Source organism: Lonchura striata, chromosome 7 (genome assembly GCF_046129695.1).
Source record: "Lonchura striata isolate bLonStr1 chromosome 7, bLonStr1.mat, whole genome shotgun sequence".
Lineage (NCBI taxonomy): Eukaryota > Metazoa > Chordata > Aves > Passeriformes > Estrildidae > Lonchura > Lonchura striata.
In genome coordinates this window covers 32,429,768-32,449,639 of record NC_134609.1, presented here as the reverse complement: position 1 = coordinate 32,449,639, position 19,872 = coordinate 32,429,768, and the positions used below count along the sequence as shown (strand labels likewise).

The 19,872-nt window shown below is 48.7% G+C and overlaps 1 long non-coding RNA gene across 1 annotated transcript; it reads right to left on the bottom strand.

Annotated features, from left to right (window-relative positions):
* Positions 1 to 11,475: 11,475 nt before the first annotated feature.
* On the bottom strand, positions 11,476 to 13,984 carry LOC110477040 (uncharacterized). The gene is made up of 3 exons (XR_013340229.1): positions 13,719 to 13,984; positions 12,477 to 12,779; positions 11,476 to 12,043 (listed from the first exon to the last, which is right to left on the bottom strand). It is a non-coding gene; the product is annotated as an uncharacterized LOC110477040 (long non-coding RNA).
* Between the last annotated feature and the right edge of the window lie 5,888 nt (positions 13,985 to 19,872).

Genomic DNA, 19,872 nt, shown 5'->3' with positions numbered 1-19,872 from the left:
TCCAGTTTCAGTAACAAGCCCAGCCCCAGCATCCATGTCAGAGGCATAAAAGGGATGTGGCGGCAAGAACCCCACAGTCCCTGTGCCAGCCCTTCGGATCCTATGGAGTGTGCAGCCCCCTTTCCCAGCCCTGCAGTGATTACAGCAGCCGCCCTACAAATCCCCTTTCCCAGCCCCAGTGATTTCAGCTCTTCACCCACAAGCTTTATTTAACTGCCAGCTCTCTTCGTTAGCTCCAGCTGTGCCTTTCTCCATCTTCAGCGTGCAGGATCTTGGCCTTGGCTCCAGCTCTGCAACACTTCAGCTCGTGCCCCAGGGTGTCTAAGCCCACCCCAGAATCAATATCCCAGTCCTGCAGTGATTTCAGCTCCTACCCAAAAATGCCCAGCCACTGTGCCTACCCTGTATTATTTCAATTCAAAGCCCAGAACCCCGCTCTCAGCAATAGAGTTCTTTTACAATTTTCAGACACAATCCCAGCCCCACAGTCCATTTGCCAGCCCCACAGTGACTTTGCCCCCAGCCCCACAGGTGCCGTCGCAGACCGAGAACATATCACTGCATTGCCGGGATTTTCAGGCGCAATCTTAGAGCCCCCACGTGCGCACTACACATCCTGTTCTAGTTTCAGTCACAAGCCCAGCCCCAGCATCCATGTCACAGGCATAAAGGGATGTGGCAGCAAGAACCCCACAGTCCCTGTGCCAGCCCTTCGGATCCTATGGAGTGTGCAGCCCCCTTTCCCAGCCCTGCAGTGATTACAGCAGCCGCCCTACAAATCCCCTTTCCCAGCCCCAGTGATTTCAGCTCTTCACCCACAAGCTTTATTTAACTGCCAGCTCTCTTCGTTAGCTCCAGCTGTGCCTTTCTCCATCTTCAGCGTGCAGGATCTTGGCCTTGGCTGCAGCTCTGCAACACTTCAGCTCGTGCCCCAGGGTGTCTAAGCCCACCCCAGAATCAATATCCCAGTCCTGCAGTGATTTCAGCTCCTACCCAAAAATGCCCAGCCACTGTGCCTAGCCTGTATTATTTCAATTCAAAGCCCAGAACCCCGCTCTCAGCAATAGAGTTCTTTTACAATTTTCAGACACAATCCCAGCCCCACAGTCCATTTGCCAGCCCCACAGTGACTTTGCCCCCAGCCCCACAGGTGCCGTCGCAGACCGAGAGCATATCACTGCATTGCCGGGATTTTCAGGCGCAATCTTAGAGCCCCCACGTGCGCACTACACATCCTGTTCTAGTTTCAGTCACAAGCCCAGCCCCAGCATCCATGTCAGAGGCATAAAAGGGATGTGGCAGCAAGAACCCCACAGTCCCTGTGCCAGCCTTTCGGATCCTATGGAGTGTGCAGCCCCCTTTCCCAGCCCTGCAGTGATTACAGCAGCCGCCCTACAAATCCCCTTTCCCAGCCCCAGTGATTTCAGCTCTTCACCCACAAGCTTTATTTAACTGCCAGCTCTCTTCGTTAGCTCCAGCTGTGCCTTTCTCCATCTTCAGCGTGCAGGATCTTGGCCTTGGCTCCAGCTCTGCAACACTTCAGCTCGTGCCCCAGAGTGTCTAAGCCCACCCCAGAATCAATATCCCAGTTCTGAAGTGATTTCAGCTGCCACCCACCAATGTCCAGCCACTGTGCCTACGCTGTATTATTTCAATTCAAAGCCCAGAACCCCGCTCTCAGCAATAGAATTCTTTTTCCATTTTCAGACACAATCCCAGCCTCACAGTGACTTTGCCCCCAGCCCCACAGGTGCCGTCGCAGACCGAGAACATATCACTGATTTGCCGGGATTTTCAGGCGCAATGTTAAACCCCCCATGTGCACACTACACATCCTGTTCTAGTTTCAGTCACAAGCCCAGCCCCAGCATCCATGTCAGAGGCATAAAAGGGATGTGGCAGCAAGAACCCCACAGTCCCTGTGCCAGCCCTTCGGATCCTATGGAGTGTGCAGCCCCCTTTCCCAGCCCTGCAGTGATTACAGCAGCCGCCCTACAAATCCCCTTTCCCAGCCCCAGTGATTTCAGCTCTTCACCCACAAGCTTTATTTCACTGCCATCTCTTCCGTTTCACTTCCTCCTCAACACCTTCCCAGCAGTGCTACGTAACACTGCTTCTGGCTCTCAGGGCAGGATCTTTGCTTTTGCTTTAGCTCTGTATGGTTTCAGTTCAGCTCTTGAGCCCATATTCCTGCCCCATCCTAACCATCCCTCCCCCAGTAACTGCTCTACACTCTCTATCAGAGCCCTTGAAGCAATTTCAGCTCCAGCCATGCAATTCCCATCCCAGCTCCATATTCCCTATCCCAGCTGCACAGGGGTTTTACCCCGAACCCTACCACATTTCTGTGTCCTCCGGCTCTGCTGCCTCAGCTCCAGCTCCTCAGCTTCCTACTGCCTGCATCTAAAAGCTGCTCCTGCTTCTCACTGCTGCTTGGAGCTGTTGATAAGGGCAGAAATCAGTTACTGTCATAATGTCAATGCCTCTTGCAGCTATCCCACCCACCCTAATGGGATCCCAACTTTAGGGACCCTTGAGCCCTGAAGCCAAACATCTACCTTCCCCCACAGCCTGGGTTTCAGCCGAGCACCTCCCCAAAGGCCCCCTCACCTCCCCCAGGCAGCCCCAGGGGCTGGGAATAGCCACCGGGCCCCTGCTCCCACATCCCAATAGGTGCCCTTGTGCTGCTGCGTGGGCCCTGGAACCCTCCGAGCCCCCACATCCTCAGCCTCTGCTTGGTTCCACGGGGCAAGAGCTGGGAACCCCCAGGCATCTCCTGCAGGCCCTGCACTGCAGCTCCATGCCCCTCTCCCAGGGCATTTATCCAACTCCAGCCCCAGCATTTCCACTGCTCCACATTGTTTTGGGCTTGACTCGTGCCAAAGTCCTTATTCCACACCCTGAGCCTTTATGTCTCCGGTGACCTCACAACCCGTGATTCAGCCCCAGCCGCACAACCCTTACTAAATCAAAATCGGAAAAAGAAAACAAACAGAAACAAATTAAACTTAATAAAACGAACAAAACAATGAAGTAATGCAATATAGATAAAATTATTAAGTAAAATCAAAATCAAATAGTAAGAAAGCAAACAACCGGCTTTATTCCCAGTATTCTCAATGTTACTTTAAATCCAGAAAGCGCGAAAGGGCTACTCCCCAGTGACAGCAGCCGGTCCCCCCTGCGCCACGCCAGGCCCCGCACCAGCCTCTGGCCGCCCGAGCCGGGCAGGGCGCGGCGCAAACAACTGGACACCGCCGGCCCCCGGACGCCGCCGCAGGCAGACGCGGGAGTCGCGTGCGTGCTCACCAGCGCTCCTCGGATCGGCAGCCGCGGGGGACCCGTCCCGGCGCAGCGGCGCTCCTCCTCGGAACGCGCTTCCGCAGCTCCCGTCGCCTCCAGCCCCGCCGCCGAACTGACGCCCCCGCCTCCCCCACGCACGCTACTTATGCCTCAGAGCCGGGCCAGCCAGCCAATCACAACCCGAGGCAGCGCCGGCCCCACCAATCCGAGCCCGCCCATTCCCGCCGCGCTCGGCTCGCGACCACCCCGCGCTCCCCTCACGCGCCGCTCCCGCCGCCGCCATTGCAGGGGCCGGGTCCGCCCGCTCCCCGCCGTCAGCCCGTTTCCCTGGGAGAAATCCCGGCCGGCGCCTGACGGGGAGCTCCCGCCCGCCCTTCCCGGCCCCAGCGCCTGCCGAGGTTGCGGCAGCAGGGATAGCGCTCCGCCGGCTCCCAAAGCGGCGCCGGGAGCGGCGCCTCAAGCGCACGGGGGAGCGGGGCCAGGCTGAGGAGTCGGGCCGCGACTGAGCGGGCCGAAATCGCAGGAACCGCGCCCGGATTGGAAGGGCGGCCGGGATTGGACAGGGCGGAGAAAGGCGGGCCGGGATTGGCGGGGCTCGGGAGCTGCGCGGCCGGGCCCGTGGCAGCATGGGGCGGAGCCCGCGCTGCTCGAAGGGCCCGCGGGCGCCCCGGGTCCCGCTCGGAGACCCCCTGTCCCCTTCTCGGCCCGTGCTCGTGCCCGGCTCCCGGCGAAAAGGGCCCCGCAGAGCCCGAACTGCAGCCGCCCGTCGGCACTCGGGGCAGGGGAGAGGCGCAGCCCGGCATTGGTTCCGGGCGGCAAAGGCGGACTCCGCGCTAGCAGCTCGGATCGGGGAGCGGCGGCGACGCGGCGGGGAGGCGGCTCGGTGGCGGGGAGTGGGGAGGGCGCGCAAAAACAGTGAAGTGCCCGCGTCCCCCTACCCGCCCTCCGCCTGTTGCGAGCCCGCTGCTCACCCTCTTTCTCCCCACACAGTCGTCGGATGCTATAGAGGGGACAATAATATTGACGTTCACATTCATAGATCAGCTTTTTGCAGCACAAGTATTTCGATATGGTACAACTTACTTTTAACTGCTTTGTATAATATAATTTTTATAATAAAACCCCTACCTACTACCAAACAGAAAATAAAAATCCCCTTTATTCTAAACTATATTTAATTATTTCTATATTTCACAAGTACTTATCTATCACAACATATTGAGGTACTATATTTCGATATATTATATTTATGACACGTAATGTGTTATAATAAGACACATACAGTAAAATACGCATTACGTACTGTATTGATTCCGATTGTTTTGTAGTATTCATATATCCACACATATTAATTATACATTTCTAGATGGATATTTATATTATATAAACATATAAAATACTCTACAGCAAACCATATAATACCTAATAGTAATGGATAGCATTATTTATGTTATATGTTTAATTTATATGTTTGCCGTTTATATTTAAAATTGAAGTTTTATATTCCCATTTTCATGTTTATGCATTTGTTTTGTTTCATTAGAGTTCTAGTTAAAACACTGCAGTTATAATCGAATTCCTAAAAATAAAATGCCAAAACAAACAGCATCAAATTCCCACCAGTACCGTCCAACAAATTCAGAAAGGCTCCACCAGCCAGTCAACTACCAGCAAAAAAACCCACAATACACTCCTTTTACTAGCAGCTCTTATCACGTCACAAAAACGAAACAAACATTTTAAAAAAGACAGATAGAAACCCACACAGCAAATCACAAAAACCACTAAAAAGAAAAGAAAACGCCAACTAACTTACCATACTCCAAAACCATACAAGAGACCCCCAACGTTTCTAAAAAAAATAATAACCAAAACTCTACCACTACGCTAACTCATAAAGAGAACCCAATGGTCTATAAAATTAACTAAAAAACCCCACCAAATCATTACAGATATTAAAAAATCGGAACCACGAAGAAACAAAAAAATCACCACCAAATAAAATAAATACCTAAAGAGATCCACCACGGAAATGCCCATGTTCCCAAAAATAAAACTAATAAAAAAAACCAACAACCAAATACATCAAACTACAAAAAAAAAAATTAAATTAACAACAACAAAATAGGTATTCCTAACTCAAGAAACAAAAATTGCCTCAAACCATCAAAACACAAATACCACCTAGAAAAAAAAAACACGTCGCCAAAAGAGCAATGTAACCACAAACAATATTTCCCAAATTCTCTCCAACAATAAAACATACACGGCAACCAAATAAGCCAAATGAACGAAATCCCTATAATATAATAAACAAGAATGCATTCATCAATATTAAAAAAACCTCACCGATTAACTCCAGGACACTCCCCTCAAGCCCACCAAAACAAATACTACGCACTCGCTCGAATAAACGCCTCCACAACCGTATTAAAAACCTACCCTCTACTACATGCTACGACCCAGAAAAAACATTGGAAGCCTTTAAAAACACATCCTTTAAAAACATATGAACCGATCAAAAAGAAATCCAACAACACTCCACCCAAAAACAAAAACCGTGCCACGAGCACCCGAAGCAAGAACCGTAACAACCAAGAAGCGCCCGGGGCCCTTCTGCTACAGCGACGCCGATCAAAAGCCACCGATCCCAGGAGCTCCTCAGGAGCACCTCAAAGCCAGCGCAGAGAGGGAGGCTGGAAGATGCGAAGCCGCGCTCCCGGCCCCGGGCGCAGCGCGGCTCCGGCAGGAAAGCGGCTCCTCCGGCAGGCAGAGGCGGCGCCGCGCCGGCAGACCCCCGCCCGCTGCCCCCGGCCCGGCGGGGCCGGCACCGGGCCCGGGGGGCCCCGGCGGCGCCCGAGCCCCGCGCCCGGAGCGGACGGAGCGGCGGCACCGGCCGGCACCGGCCCCGGCCGCCCTCGGCCCGCGGAGCCGCCTCCAGCCCTCCCCTCACTCACAGACACCGCCCCGCTCGCCGCTCGCTCCCGCCCCTCTCCCCTCCCGCCGCTTTGGCCGGGCTCCGGCTGGGGGGCTGCAGTACCGCCCTGTGCCCACAAGGCGGCAGCACTTGTCCAGAGGGTCCGCGACACGATGGCGGCCCGTGGGGACCTTGACGGAGAGAGGCGTTTTTCGCCCATGCCTGTCGGCTCCCGCCAAAAACCCGCACGCTCGCGGTGCTGCTGACCCCACAGCCCGTGTGCACGGCACCAGAACCGCCGCGGAAAATCCCGTCGGGGGGGCGCCGGCGTTGCGGGCAATTCAGGCAGTGTAAAAAACAGACACGGGTCCTCGAGTTTCAACGTCCTCGTTTTCGCGCCCTCTCGAGAAGGTCAAGCGAGGCCGCGCCACGCCACTCCCAAGATGGCGGCCGCGGGCGGCGGGCTGCAGTACCGCTCTCTGCCCACACGGCGGCAGCACCGCGCCGTCGCCGCCGGCACGGCCTCGGCAGCGAACGCCCCAAAACGTCCGCGCGGGAAAGAACGGAACAAAAAGCCTGCCTGCGACCCGATAGGAACCGAAAGAAAAAAGCTTTCCTCTTAAACTGCATTTCAACAAAGCTTGTTTTTATATTTTTCAGATTTATACTCACAGTCGGATTGGTAATGGATATTGATGGAAAACTGTATTTTTATCATTTCTTACATTTATTCCTATTCGATTTTATTACATTTTATTTTTTTATACATATCTTATTAGATTGCTTATATATTTCTATAGTTAGATTTAGATTTCTAAAAGGTTTATATTGCTTAAAAAAAAACCCTGCCTCTATCCAAGTAAAAATCTTTTCAACAAAACCCTTTATTTAAACTCCATTTAAATGTATCTCTATTTTTCGCATTTATATTCAAATGTATATTTTAAATGTAGATTGAAGTATGATGCTATCTATAGTCTATCTCTTCCTAATACTCATTTTTATTTCTATTTTATATTTCTATATATACACCTGTAGACATTGATTATATATTTCCATATTTAGAATTATATCAAACTAAAATATATATTCATATCTTTTCCATTAAAGCCCTGCCTCCAACCAAATAAAAACAAAAAAAGCCCTTTCTTTAAACGATTTTCGAATATTTTTATATTTTTTTCATCATTATAGTCACATTTGAACTTCTACTTTATATAGATGTATTTATAAATATATTTTATATATATATAATAAGGTAGCGAGATAGATAAATTATTTTTTAAATTCTATTTCGTACACACTGCTAATACTTATATTTACTTACCTTTGAATTTTCATATAGATCTTAACGTATTTAGGGTATATTTCTATACAAAAACATCTAATTTTATTTTATTTCTAGTCATAATTTTAATAATAAAACCCCTACCTACTACCAAATCGAAAATAAAAATCCCCTTTATTCTAAATTATATTTAAATATTTCTATACTTCTATTTTTGATTTTTACAAGTACTCATCTATTCTATCACAACATATTGAGGTACTATATTTCGATATACAGTATTTATGACATGAAATGCGTTATAATAAGACACATACAGTAAAATACGCATTAGGTACTGTATTGATTCCTATTGTTTTGTAATATTCATATATCCACATGTATTAATTATACATTTCTGTATGGACATTTATGTTTATAATCGATATTTATATGCATATAAACATATAAAATACTCCATATCAAACAAGGTTATACCTAATTGTAATGGACAGCATTATTTATGTTACATGTTTAATGTATATGTTTTCCATTTACATTTAAAATTGAAGTTTCATATTCCCATTATCATGTTTATGCATGTGTTCTATTTCATCAGAGATATAGTTAAAACACTGCAGTTATAATCGAATTCCTAAAAATAAAATGCCAAAACAAACAGCATCAAATTCCCACCAATATCGTCCAAAAAATTCAGAAAGGCTCCACCAGCCAACCAACTACCAGCAAAAATACCCTCACTACACTCCTTTCACTAGCAGCTCTTATCACGTCACAAAAACGAAACAAACATTTTAAAGAAGACCGATAGAAACCCACACAGCAAATTACAAAAAACACTAAAAAGAAAAAAAAAAAGCCAACTAACTTACCGTACTCTAAACCATACAAGAGACCCCCAGCGTTTCTAAAAAAAATAATACCCAAAACTCTACCACTACACTGACTCATAAAGAGAAACCATTGCTCTAGAAAATTAACTAAAAAACCCCACCAAATAATTACAAATATAAAAAAAATCGGAACCACTAAGAAACAAAAAAATCACCACCCAAATAAAATAAATACCTTAAGAGATCCACCATGGAAATGCCCATGTTCCCAAAAATAAAACTAATAAAAAAACAACAACCAAATACATCACACAAAAAAAAAAAAAAAAAAAAAAATTAAGTTAACAACAACAAAATAAGTATTCCTAACTCAAGAAACAAAAATTGCCTCAAACCATCAAAACACAAATACCACCTAGAAAAAAAACACGTCGCCAAAAGAGAAGTGTAACCACAAACAATATCTCCCAAATTCTCTCCGACAATAAAACATACACGGCAATCAAATAAGCCAAATGAATGAAACCCCTATAATATAATAAACAAGAATGCAATCATCAATATTAAAAAAACCTCACCGATTAAATCCAGGACACTCCCTCAAGCCCGCCAAAACAAACACTACGCACTCGCGCTAATAAAGGCTCCACAACCGAATTAAAAACCTACCCTCTAACTTCATGCTACGACCCATGAAAACCATTGGAAACCTTTAAAAACCCATCCTATAAAAACATAGGAACCGATCAAAAAGAAATCCAACAACAACAGTCAACCCCCCAAAAAACCCTTGCCACGAACCCCCCATAAACTCCGCTTCTCCAGCAGCTCCGTACAAAAGCGATGTGAGGAAAACCCCCTAAATCAGCCCCCGGAGGAGCCGCCCCTCCTCCTCATCCTCACAGCTCACACCTGGGGCTGCTCTGAGCCCTCATCATCCTCACAGCTCACACCTGCCGCTGTTGCCGCCCTCCAACAGCGTCTCTCCGTCTCCAGCACACAGCCCACTCCTCACAGACACAGATCCAACAGAAATCTGCTACGGGCGTCGGCTTTTCTTAATCCATCTGGTTACACGATTAAAACACATATATCCATTGATGGTCATTGAGAGAAAGCTTTCCCCTGGAGAAAACAGTCCTTTTGCTGACACACTTTGATACACCTTGGCAAAAAGCAGAATCAGCACCAGCTCCTAAGACCCCTGCCGAGGAACCCAGCCCTCCTTGGGACACCCAAAGCAGCAGACCTCGAAAAAGGAGAAGAAAAGTCAAGCTTGGAGTGGAAAAAGAGGACAGAAGTACAGCAGCCTTTAAAAATGCCTGCACGGAGCAATAGTGGGAACCAGTCACATTTCTTCTTTCCTTGCTTTCTGTGATGACATAAATAGGAAGTAAGAACACGTTAAACAAAAGGCAGAGCTAGGATTTTACAGGTCTTTATTTCGGCAGGCTGCATGACAAACGCCTCTTCCGAGACTGCGACGCCTTTTGGGGAATGGCAGAGAACGGAGGCAAAAGGTGCCGGGGAGCCCTTTCTGTTCCCTTCAGCCCCTGCAGCTACTCCGGTGCTTTCAGGGCACTTGCTTGGTTCGTTCCTAGAGAAAAAGGCTAGGGCATGATTTTCAAAACTACTGCCCATCCCCAGTCAGTTTCCTACATTCCTGGGTACAAATGAGTGGATCGAGAGAGGGCTTCTTTCCAAATGAGTTTAGCCATAGCTTCCTATTCTTTACCAATAGCTATAAAAACGAAACACTTTCCAGGTTTTAGTATTCTACACACACCCCTCCCTGGGAATTTTGGGGCAGCTTTGGGTCCCTCTGCGGGACGGCACCCAGCGTGACCCCCCCTCTCATCTGCCACCCACCCGCTCCCCCACCGCAGTGTGCGTCCCTCTCCTAGCGACTTTGGGGTGCCCCAAATGATATCAGAGCCCCGAGTCTTCAGCCCCTAACCCTGACTCCCGAAGAAGGCACAGGACGAGTCCAACTGCCCCGGACAGCAGCCCAGCACTCCCTTCCAGCCCTTCCCACACCTCCATCCCCCCAGAAAGGGACTCCGCCGCAACAAGAAAGGGGGGCAGCCCCCAGAAGGCTCGAAGCTCCCGCCCCGCCTCGCTGTCGCGGGCCAGGGGCAGAAAGAGGGAGCGGCAGAGGCGGCGGGGACGCGGCACGGCCGGCACGGCACGGAGCGGGGGCCGCTCGCAGCGCGATGCCGGCGGAGCCGCAGGTCCGGCAGCGCCGGGGCGGGGTCCGAGCGGCGCGGGGGATCCGCCGAGAGCCCCGGCCCCGTGCGGGGACTCCCGCAAGGCCCGGGGGGCGCCGGGCTCCGGCCCTCGGGGCTTTATTCTCCGGCGCCCCGAGCCCCGCGGCTGCGGGGGAAAGAAGCGAAGGGGCGACGGGAAGAGAGGAGGGAGAGCGGGACAGGAGAAAGGGCGGGGAGGGAGGTCGGGCTGCGGAGGAAGCGGGCGGGGAAGGGAAAGGCCGGCAGGGCAGCAAGAGGGACGGGGCACAGAGGAGGGAGAGAGGGGGAATGGAACGGAGCAGCGGGGCAGGGACAGGACAGGACAGGAAGGAGCCGGGTTTGGGGAGGGACACGGAAACGGGGGAAAGAGAGATAACTGAGGGGAATACGGGCAGGAGGATGGAGCGGGAGAGAGAGGGACAGGAGGGGATCCTCCCAGCGCCCCGGCTCCGCCCCGGCGCCCCCCCTGCCCGGGCTGCTGCGCTCGGCAGAGCTCGGCTCCGTTCGGCTGCACTCGGCTCCTCGGCCAGCTTCGGCTACTTTCGGCCACGCTCGGCTATTTCCGGCCGCATTCGCCTCGATTCGCCTCTTCGGCAAAGCTCGGCTCGCCTCGGCTGAACTCGGCAGAGCTCGGCTCCGCTCGCCTCCTCGGCCCCTTTCGGCCGCTTTCGCCCACGCTCGCCTAGTCCCGCCCGCACCCGCCTCCATTCGCCCATTCCCACAGCTCGGCTCCCTCCGCCCGGCCCCGGCTCCCTCCGGCTCACACATTTCCTCAGGGCACCTCATTCCTCGGCACACAAATTGCAGCCCCTAAAGGCTTGCGGCTCTTTCAACACACACACACTTGCTCCTTTAGGACAAGAATAGTTACATGTAAAAGCAATTCCCTCATTTTGCATCTCCTTTTTATTTAAACACCCCCCCCCCCCCCCCCAAAATCCCATACATATCACAAGGAATGTGCAGTTCTGGTTCCCCCACCCCCTGTACCCTATTGGTACAAAGGACCTGGGCGCAGCACACACTCGAAATTCAACTGAATAAAGCCCAGCTTCAATAATCAGAACAACTGATATTTGTTTACAAATTAGGTGCAGTTTTGTATGGTGCTGCGTACCCTCGTAGCTGAGTCAAGGAAAAAGAGCTACAGCACTGGAACCTAAGTTTTAGCAGTCAAGTCATTTGTAACTTGTGCCATAAAGTAAACCAAGGATAACTACAGTATTATCTGCTGAAGTTCTCTACTGTGGATTTCGGGTACAGCAGCACGTGCTTTACTCCCAGCAAAAGCTGCTCAGGTGGGGGGAGCCGGGAAGCCAAGTCTCTCCACTTTGTCTGAACACCATCTTCCAGGAAGGTACTGCTTCTTCTCTCCCAGGCTCCCTTCAACAAAGTGGCAAATACAGAATCCGGTGCCACAGCAGGCTCTTGGGCTTACCTCCTTGTGGTTTTCAAACTGTTTAAAGCCAGACAAAAAGCAGAAGAGAAAAACAACAATGAGTATGAAACAAAAATCTCTTCAGCCACCTTTGTTTTGAGATGAGCTCTGAACTGAATCTCTGGAAACACTGGCGTGCAGTCCTGCTAGAACAGAGCTGCCCAGCAGTCTCCCCAGGGGCATCTGGAGTGTTCACACTGCTGAGCTGAGAAAATCTCACCAAACCCAGCCCAGGGGCCTGTGATCCTCCACCCACCCGGGGGAACTCCAGGCACTGTAAACAGAGGCCACAGCGCACACCAGGCTCTGCTGTGCCCGGTGACGAGTCTCTGTATGAGCCCTGAGGCCTGGTATCACCTCCCAAACACCATAGAGACCTCTTGTACCATCAGAGAAAAGCCCTGGAGCAAACGTGCGTCCCCAGCAGGATCAACAAGAGATGCAGAATTACCTCCTCAATAAAAACGCTGTTTCTGATGGAAACGTAACCTCTGTCAACTGTGAGGATTTTATAGGAATACTGGCTCAAGAATTCAGTGACTTCAGGGATTCCATACCACAGGTTCCTGGGACTGCTTGGGCATCCAGAGTCTATAGTATCAGTTAAACTGGTAGAGCTGAGGATACTTAGCAGCTTTCAGGGACTCGGGATCTTTGTCACAGAGCTGGAACGTCAAGCAGGGAGCAAGGGGTTCTCTCGGAGGGCGCAGGAGGTCAGTGAAAACAGCACCAAGGTCCTCCACGACGTCTGCTCCTAGAAAAGCCAAATAAATTAAACTATTAACATGAGCACAGACACTGGGGCAACCTTCCTTACTTTGGGCCTTGCCAGCAGCCCACAGAGCCTCATGCAGAAAAGAACTGAATGAGATCAAAAAGTGTTCCTAGTGACCTAGACAGGTGCTCCTGGCTGCTGAGGTACCTGAAAAACCCTCCAGACATCATCAGCTCTTGCTGAAGCAAATAATCCACATTCACTTGTTGTGCCAAAAACACGCCCGGCCCTTAACAGGGAGAGACCCTGCCAGGCACCGCCTCAGAGAAGAACCGAGTTGTACTGGGGGGACACACCCAGCCAACGTGTACAAGTTAAACAGAATTTTCTGTCAGAACTGGGACTTTCAGCACCCCCCAGGTGCTTCTCGACTGCCACATACACACAGAGGGCTTCGTGAGGTGCTCTGGGGTTGGCCAGTCCTGCTCCAAGCTCTGCTGATGCCCCTGTGGTTTTAACGTTGTCCTCAAGGAGGTGGTAGAACCTCGCAGTATTTGCCCCTGGAGCTTAATTTCTAAAGTTTTCCTTGGGAAATGCATCCACTTCCTACTTAGCAATGCAGTCCCCTCTCCCTGATCTCGGGAAGAGCTGCCCACAGGCACGGGAACCACCTTCCTCTCCTGAACGCTGTGTTACTGAGGCCAACTACTTCCAGGCCAAGACTGTCCATGCAGGGACAGTGTCCCTTCTCTTTAGGGTCAGGGAAAAAGGGCAGAAGTACCTACAGAGATTCAATGCCCCTCTTGAGCACAAAGCACCGTGAATCTGCACCTCCTTCTGCTTGCAGGGAAGATAATAAAATGCCTCAAGGTAAAAAATGATAAATGGTAAAAAATTATTACAAGAGGGTAGAAATGATGCCACTTTCACTCCACTGCTAGAAATGACTCATAAAACATAAAAAAAAAAAAACTGTACCTGTTCCATTTTCAGACTAAAGCAACAGCATATTCCTGGCTGCTCATGCAGCAGGGACAACAGCACTGCAGGGCAATGTCTGGATAATCACGTCTTCATTTAAAGAGAACCCAATTTCTTCATCTAAGCCATCACTGCCCTCCATCAGAACAGCCAGCATATCCACGACATCTAATAAGTGAAGGAAAAAATGTAAGCAGAGGATCCAGACTAACTGGGAAAACAACAGAGGTAGAATGCAACATTCCAGGAACACAAGGTTTTTAGTTCCCAAAAAAAACCAAAAAACAAAACAAAAAAAAAAAAAAAAAAAACTGAAAGCAAACAAAACAAACAAGAAAACCTTAAAAAAAAAAAAAAATAAAAATTCAAAGGCACATTTGCCAGGCAATACAATGTTGGGGGCAGCACAAAAATCACAGCTGTACTTCATTCTGCCTTTCAAAGCTGCTGTCCAGCACAGGTTGCCCAGAGAAGCTGTGGCTGCCCCCGGATCCATGGAAGTGTCCAAGGCCAGGCTGGACAGGGCTTAGAGCACCCTGGGACGGTGGAAGGTGTCCCTGCCCATGGCAGGGGGTGGAACGGGATGAGCTTTAAAAAAAGGTGCCTTCCCATCCAAACCCTTCTGGGATTCCACGATTCTGTGAACAGCTTCAGGCAGGACTACATTTCCATTGTAGTTCAATAATGCTGCTGCAAGAACACGAAGAGAGATTTCAAATACTGTTAAAGTGGCACAACCACATCAAAAATTACGTCTGGGAGTAAAGTGGAAACTCTGCTGATTCCAAGGACACATGGAGGGCTGAATCCTGGAGATCCTTACATAACAGGATCTCTAGAGTTATCCATCCCCAGTTTGTTGCTTAGGGTTAGAAAAGGTAGCCCCAAGTCGTGGAGTTCTGTTCTTAAGGGGTTACCACATACCATCAATGTGAGGGACGGGGATGCTGATGTTTGATCAGAGTCCTGTAGCAACCTGGAGCACGCTGGCCTCCCGAACCAGGTCTGCTGCTTTGTCCGTGTAGCGGTAGGGCTTTGTCCTCAGCCTTCAGCAGGATCTGTCAGCAAAGGTGGAGAGAAAAGTAGAGTGCAGCGCCTCTCAAGCATGGGGGAACCATGTGCTGCTAAGGAAGACCACGTGCTGAAAGTGGTTTGAAGCCGGGTGGGTTTTGGGAGGACAAATTCCATATTACTTCTGCAGGATTCTGTCTGCAGTTCCTGCTCTACAAACCAAATACATCAAACGACAAAAACAAACAAATAAAAAAAAACCCACATTAAATTAACAACAACAAAATAATTATTCCTACCTCAATAAACCATTCCAAGGAGGGCGGCAGGAGGGGCGGGCAGAGCCAGGGCCCCGCTCCGCCGCCCCGGCGGCATTTTCCGGCACGCGGCCGCTCCCGGCGTCTGGAGAGGGGCGCGGGGCCGGGAAAGGCGGCGCAGCCCTGCTCCGATGCCGCTCGGCCGCGGCCCGGGAGCGCTGCGACCGCGCCTCCGCCGCCCGCCGGCACCGGCCCCACCGGGCTGCCCTCGCCGCCATCCTCGCCGCCGCTGAGCCGCCTTCAGCCCTCCCCTCACTCACAGACACCGCCCCACTCGCCGCTCGCTCCCGCCCCGTCTCGGTGGTTTTGCCGGGCGCTGGCTGGGGGGCTGCAGTACCACCCTCTGTCCACAAGGCGGCAGCACTTGTCAAGCGAGTGCGCGACAAGCACTCGCAAGATGGCGGCCCGTGAGGACCTTGACGGAGACAGGCGTTTTGCCGATGCCTGTCGGCTCGCGCCAAAATCCAGCAGGCTCGTGGTGCTGCTGACCCCACAGCCCGTGTGCACGGCACCAGAACTGCCGCGGAAAATCCCCTAGGGGGGTGCCGGCGATGAGGGAAATTCAGGCAGTGTGGAAAACAGACACGGGTCCTCGACTTTCTTGTCCTCGTTTTTGCACCCTCTTGAGAAGGTCAAGCCGAGTCCGCGACAAGCCACTCCCAAGATGGCGCCCGCGGGCTGTGTCTGTAGTACCCACCTCTGTCCACAAGGCGGCAGCACTGCCGCCCGCCACCGCCGGGGGCCGCCGCTCGCCTCGGGGCCGCGGGCGGGGCAGGCGGCAAAAAGAACGGGCGCCGTCCCCTCCGGAACATCCTCGGTAGCAAATGCCCCAAAATATCCCGCGCGGAAAAGAACGCCAACAAAAAAAAAAACCTTGCCTCTAACCCAACAAGAACCAAAAGAAAAAACCTTTTCTTTTAAACTGCATTTCAATGTATTTTATTTTTATATTTTTCATATTTATATTCACATTCGGATTTATAATGTATATTGATGTATAACTGAATTTTTATAATTTCTTACATTTATTTCTATTATATTTTATTCTATTTTAGTACATATCTTAATATATTGCTTATATATTTCTATAGTTAGATTTAGATTTCTAGAAGGTTTATATTGCTTAAAATAAACCCCTGCCTCCATCCAAGTCAAAATCTTTTAAAAAATCCCATTATTTAAGCTCCGTTTACATTTATCTCTATTTTTTGCATTTATATTCAAATTTACATTTTAAATGTAGATTGATGTATGATATTATTTATAGCCTATCTCTTCCTAATACTTATTTTTATTTCTTTTTTATATTTTTATATATATCTGTATACATTGAATATATATTTCCATATTTAGAACGATATCAAAATAAAATGTATATTCATATTTTTTCTATTAGAGCCCTGTCTCTAACCAAATTTAAAAAAAAAAGCTCTGTCTATAAGCAATACTTGAATATTTATATAATTTTTCATCATTATAGTCACATTTGTATTTCTACTTTACACTGATGTATTTATAAATATATATTATATATATTATAAGGTAGCAAGATAGATAAATTATTATTTAAATTCTATTTCGTACATACTGCTAATACTTATATTTACTTACCACTGAATTTTTATATAGATCTTAATGTATTTAGGATATATTTCTACACATAGATTTCTAATTTTATTTTATTTATATTTATAATTTTTGTAATGAAACCCCTACCTACTACCAAATAGAAAATAAAAATCCCCTTTATTTTAAACGATATTTAAATATTTCTATATTTTATTTTTAAAAGTACTTATATCTTCTATCACAATATATTGAGGTACTATATTTTGATATATAATATTTATGACATATAATGTGTTATAATAAGTCATATACTGTAAAATATGCATTATGTACTGCATTGATTTCTATTATTTTGTAATTTTTATATTTATATATCCACATGAATTAATTATACAACTCTATATGGGTATTTTGTTTGTATTTATAATCTCTATTTATATGTATTTATATATACATATAAAATACTCTATATCAAACAATATAATATCTAATAGTAATGGATAACATTATTTATGTTACATGTTTTATTTATATGTATTCCGTTTATATTTAAAATTGAAGGTTTATATTCCATTTTCATATTTATGCATTTCTTTTGTTTCATTAGAGTTATAGTTAAAACTTTGCAGTTATAATCCAATTCCTAAAAATAAAATGCCAAAACAAACAGCATCAAATTCCCACCAATACCATCCAAAAAATTCAGAAAGGCTCCACCAGCCAACCAACTACCAGCAAAAAAACCCACACTACACTCCTTTCACTAACAGTTCTTATCACATCACAAAAATGAAACAAACATTTTAAAAAACCTATAGAAATCCACACAGCAAATCACAGAAACCACTAAAAAGGAAAAAAAAAACCCCAACTAACTTACTATACTGCAAATCATACAACAGACCCCGAACGTTCTAAAAAAAATAACCAAAACTCTACCACTACACTAACTCATAAAGAGAACCCAATGCTCTATAAAATGAACTAAAAAAACCCACCAAATAATTACAGATATTAAAAAATCGAAACCACGAAGGAAAAAAAATTCACCACCCAGATAAAATAACTGCGCAAAAAGATCCACCATAGATATACCCATGTTCCCAAAAATAAAACTAATATAAAACAACAACGAAATACATCAAACTAAAAAAAAAATATATATTAACAACAACAAAATAATTATTCCTAACTCAATAAACCCATTATGCCTCAAACCATCAAAACACAAATACCACCTAGAAATAAACACGTCGCCAAAAGAGAAATGTAACAATTTTAATAACTCCCGAACTCTCTGCAACAATAAAACATACACGGCAATCAAATATGCCAAATGCATAAAACCCCTATAACATAATAAACAAGAATGCAATAATCAATATTAAAAAAAACCTCACTGATTAACTACAGGACACTACCTCAAACCCACCAAAACAAACACTACATGCTCATGCTAATAAAAGCCTTCACAAACGAATTAAAAACCTAACGTCTACTTCATGCTACGACCCATAAAAACCATTGTAAACCTTTAAGAACACATTCTTTAGAAACATAAGAACGGATCAAAAAGAAATCCAACAACACTCAATCAAAAAAAAAAACCCTTGTCATGCGCACCTGAAGCAAGAACCGTAACAACCAAAAAGTGACACCATGGCCCTTCTCCTACAGCAACTACGAACAAAAGAAAAGGATCCCATAAATTCCTCAAAACCACCGCAGCGAGGGAGGCTGGAAGATGCGGAGCCGCGCTCCCGGCCCCGGGCGCAGCGCGGCTCCGGCAGGAAAGCGGCTCCTCCGGCAGGCAGAGGCGGCGCCGCGCCGGCAGACCCCCGCCCGCTGCCCCCGGCCCGGCGGGGCCGGCACCGGGCCCGGGGGGCCCCGGCGGCGCCCGAGCCCCGCGCCCGGAGCGGACGGAGCGGCGGCACCGGCCGGCACCGGCCCCGCCCGCGCCGCCTCCCCCGCCCGCCGGCCCGGCCAAAGCTCCGCTCGGCTCCGCACGGCTCGCACCGGCGCGGCTCCGGCGGGCCCGCGGCAGCCCAGCCGCGCCCAGCTCCCCTTCCGCCCCGGCCAGCCCCGGCACTGCCGGCAGGGCTCCGCGCCGCACCCTTCGCTGCCGGGCCGGGGGCAGAAGAAGCGCCCCGAATGCAGCGGCACAGCCCGACCCCCGCCCTGCCAGCGCTGCCACGGCTGCAGCTCCCTTCCTCTGAAGCCCCGACTCTGACGCCACGCTCCGGCGCTCACCTCACCCCAACAAGGGAAAAGAAATGTGGGGTCTCCTTCAATTTAATCCCCTAGAAGAGCAGAAAAGAAGAAGCTCTCCTCAAATGATGGTAAAAGGGGTTTTTTACCTCAATTGTAACCCTTCAAAAGGAGGGACAACAGGGCAGCCCCCTCCATTTGAACCTTAGGAAGATAAAAACGGGGGGGGGGGCTCCTCTCAAGTCAAACCCATCATACAACAACACTATTTCCCCCCCTTCCATTTAAAATAGAACACAAGTATTCCCTGTCATCCCTGTGATATCCCGAACACCCTGGAAAAGGCAGGTTTTCCTTCAATCAATACCCTCAAAACCACAGGTGAAAGGGGATCCCTCCCAGTTCAAACACAGACAATAATGGAAGAGAAGCTGGTACCCTCAACTTGAATCTTTTGTCCTCATAAACCCATTATTTTTTTCTGGGGCAGGGGGGAGGGATTGGCAAGATGAAATTTAAAAGGGAAAGGAGAAAAGTCCCCGCTACAAATCTGACCCACCTGTTTGGCTGCTACTCCCGGCAAAAGGTTTTGTCCCTTGGCACCTCCTTTGAGCAATGCTCCACATATCCAAGTGCGTATCCAAGTGTTACCCTGGACTCTGTCCGAAGCATTCACCATCCTTCCATGGACAGCCCCGGGAGCCCCCCATAAACCCCTCTGCTCCAGCAGCTCCATACAAAAGGGAACTGAGGCAAACCCTTGCCCTAAAACAGGCCCTGGCAGGAGCTGCCCCCTCCTCATCCTGACACCTGGTGCTGCTCTGGGTTTCTTTCCAAATGAGTTTAGAGACAAATTCCTATTCTTTACCAATACCTATAAAAATGAAACACTTGCCAAGTTTTAGTATTCTACACACCCCTCCCCATGAATTTTGGGGCAGCTTTGGGTCCCTCTGCGAGACAGCACCCAGTGCGACCCCCCTCATTCGCCACCCACCCACTCCCCCACCACAGTGTGCCTCCTTCTCCTAGGGATCTTGGGGTGC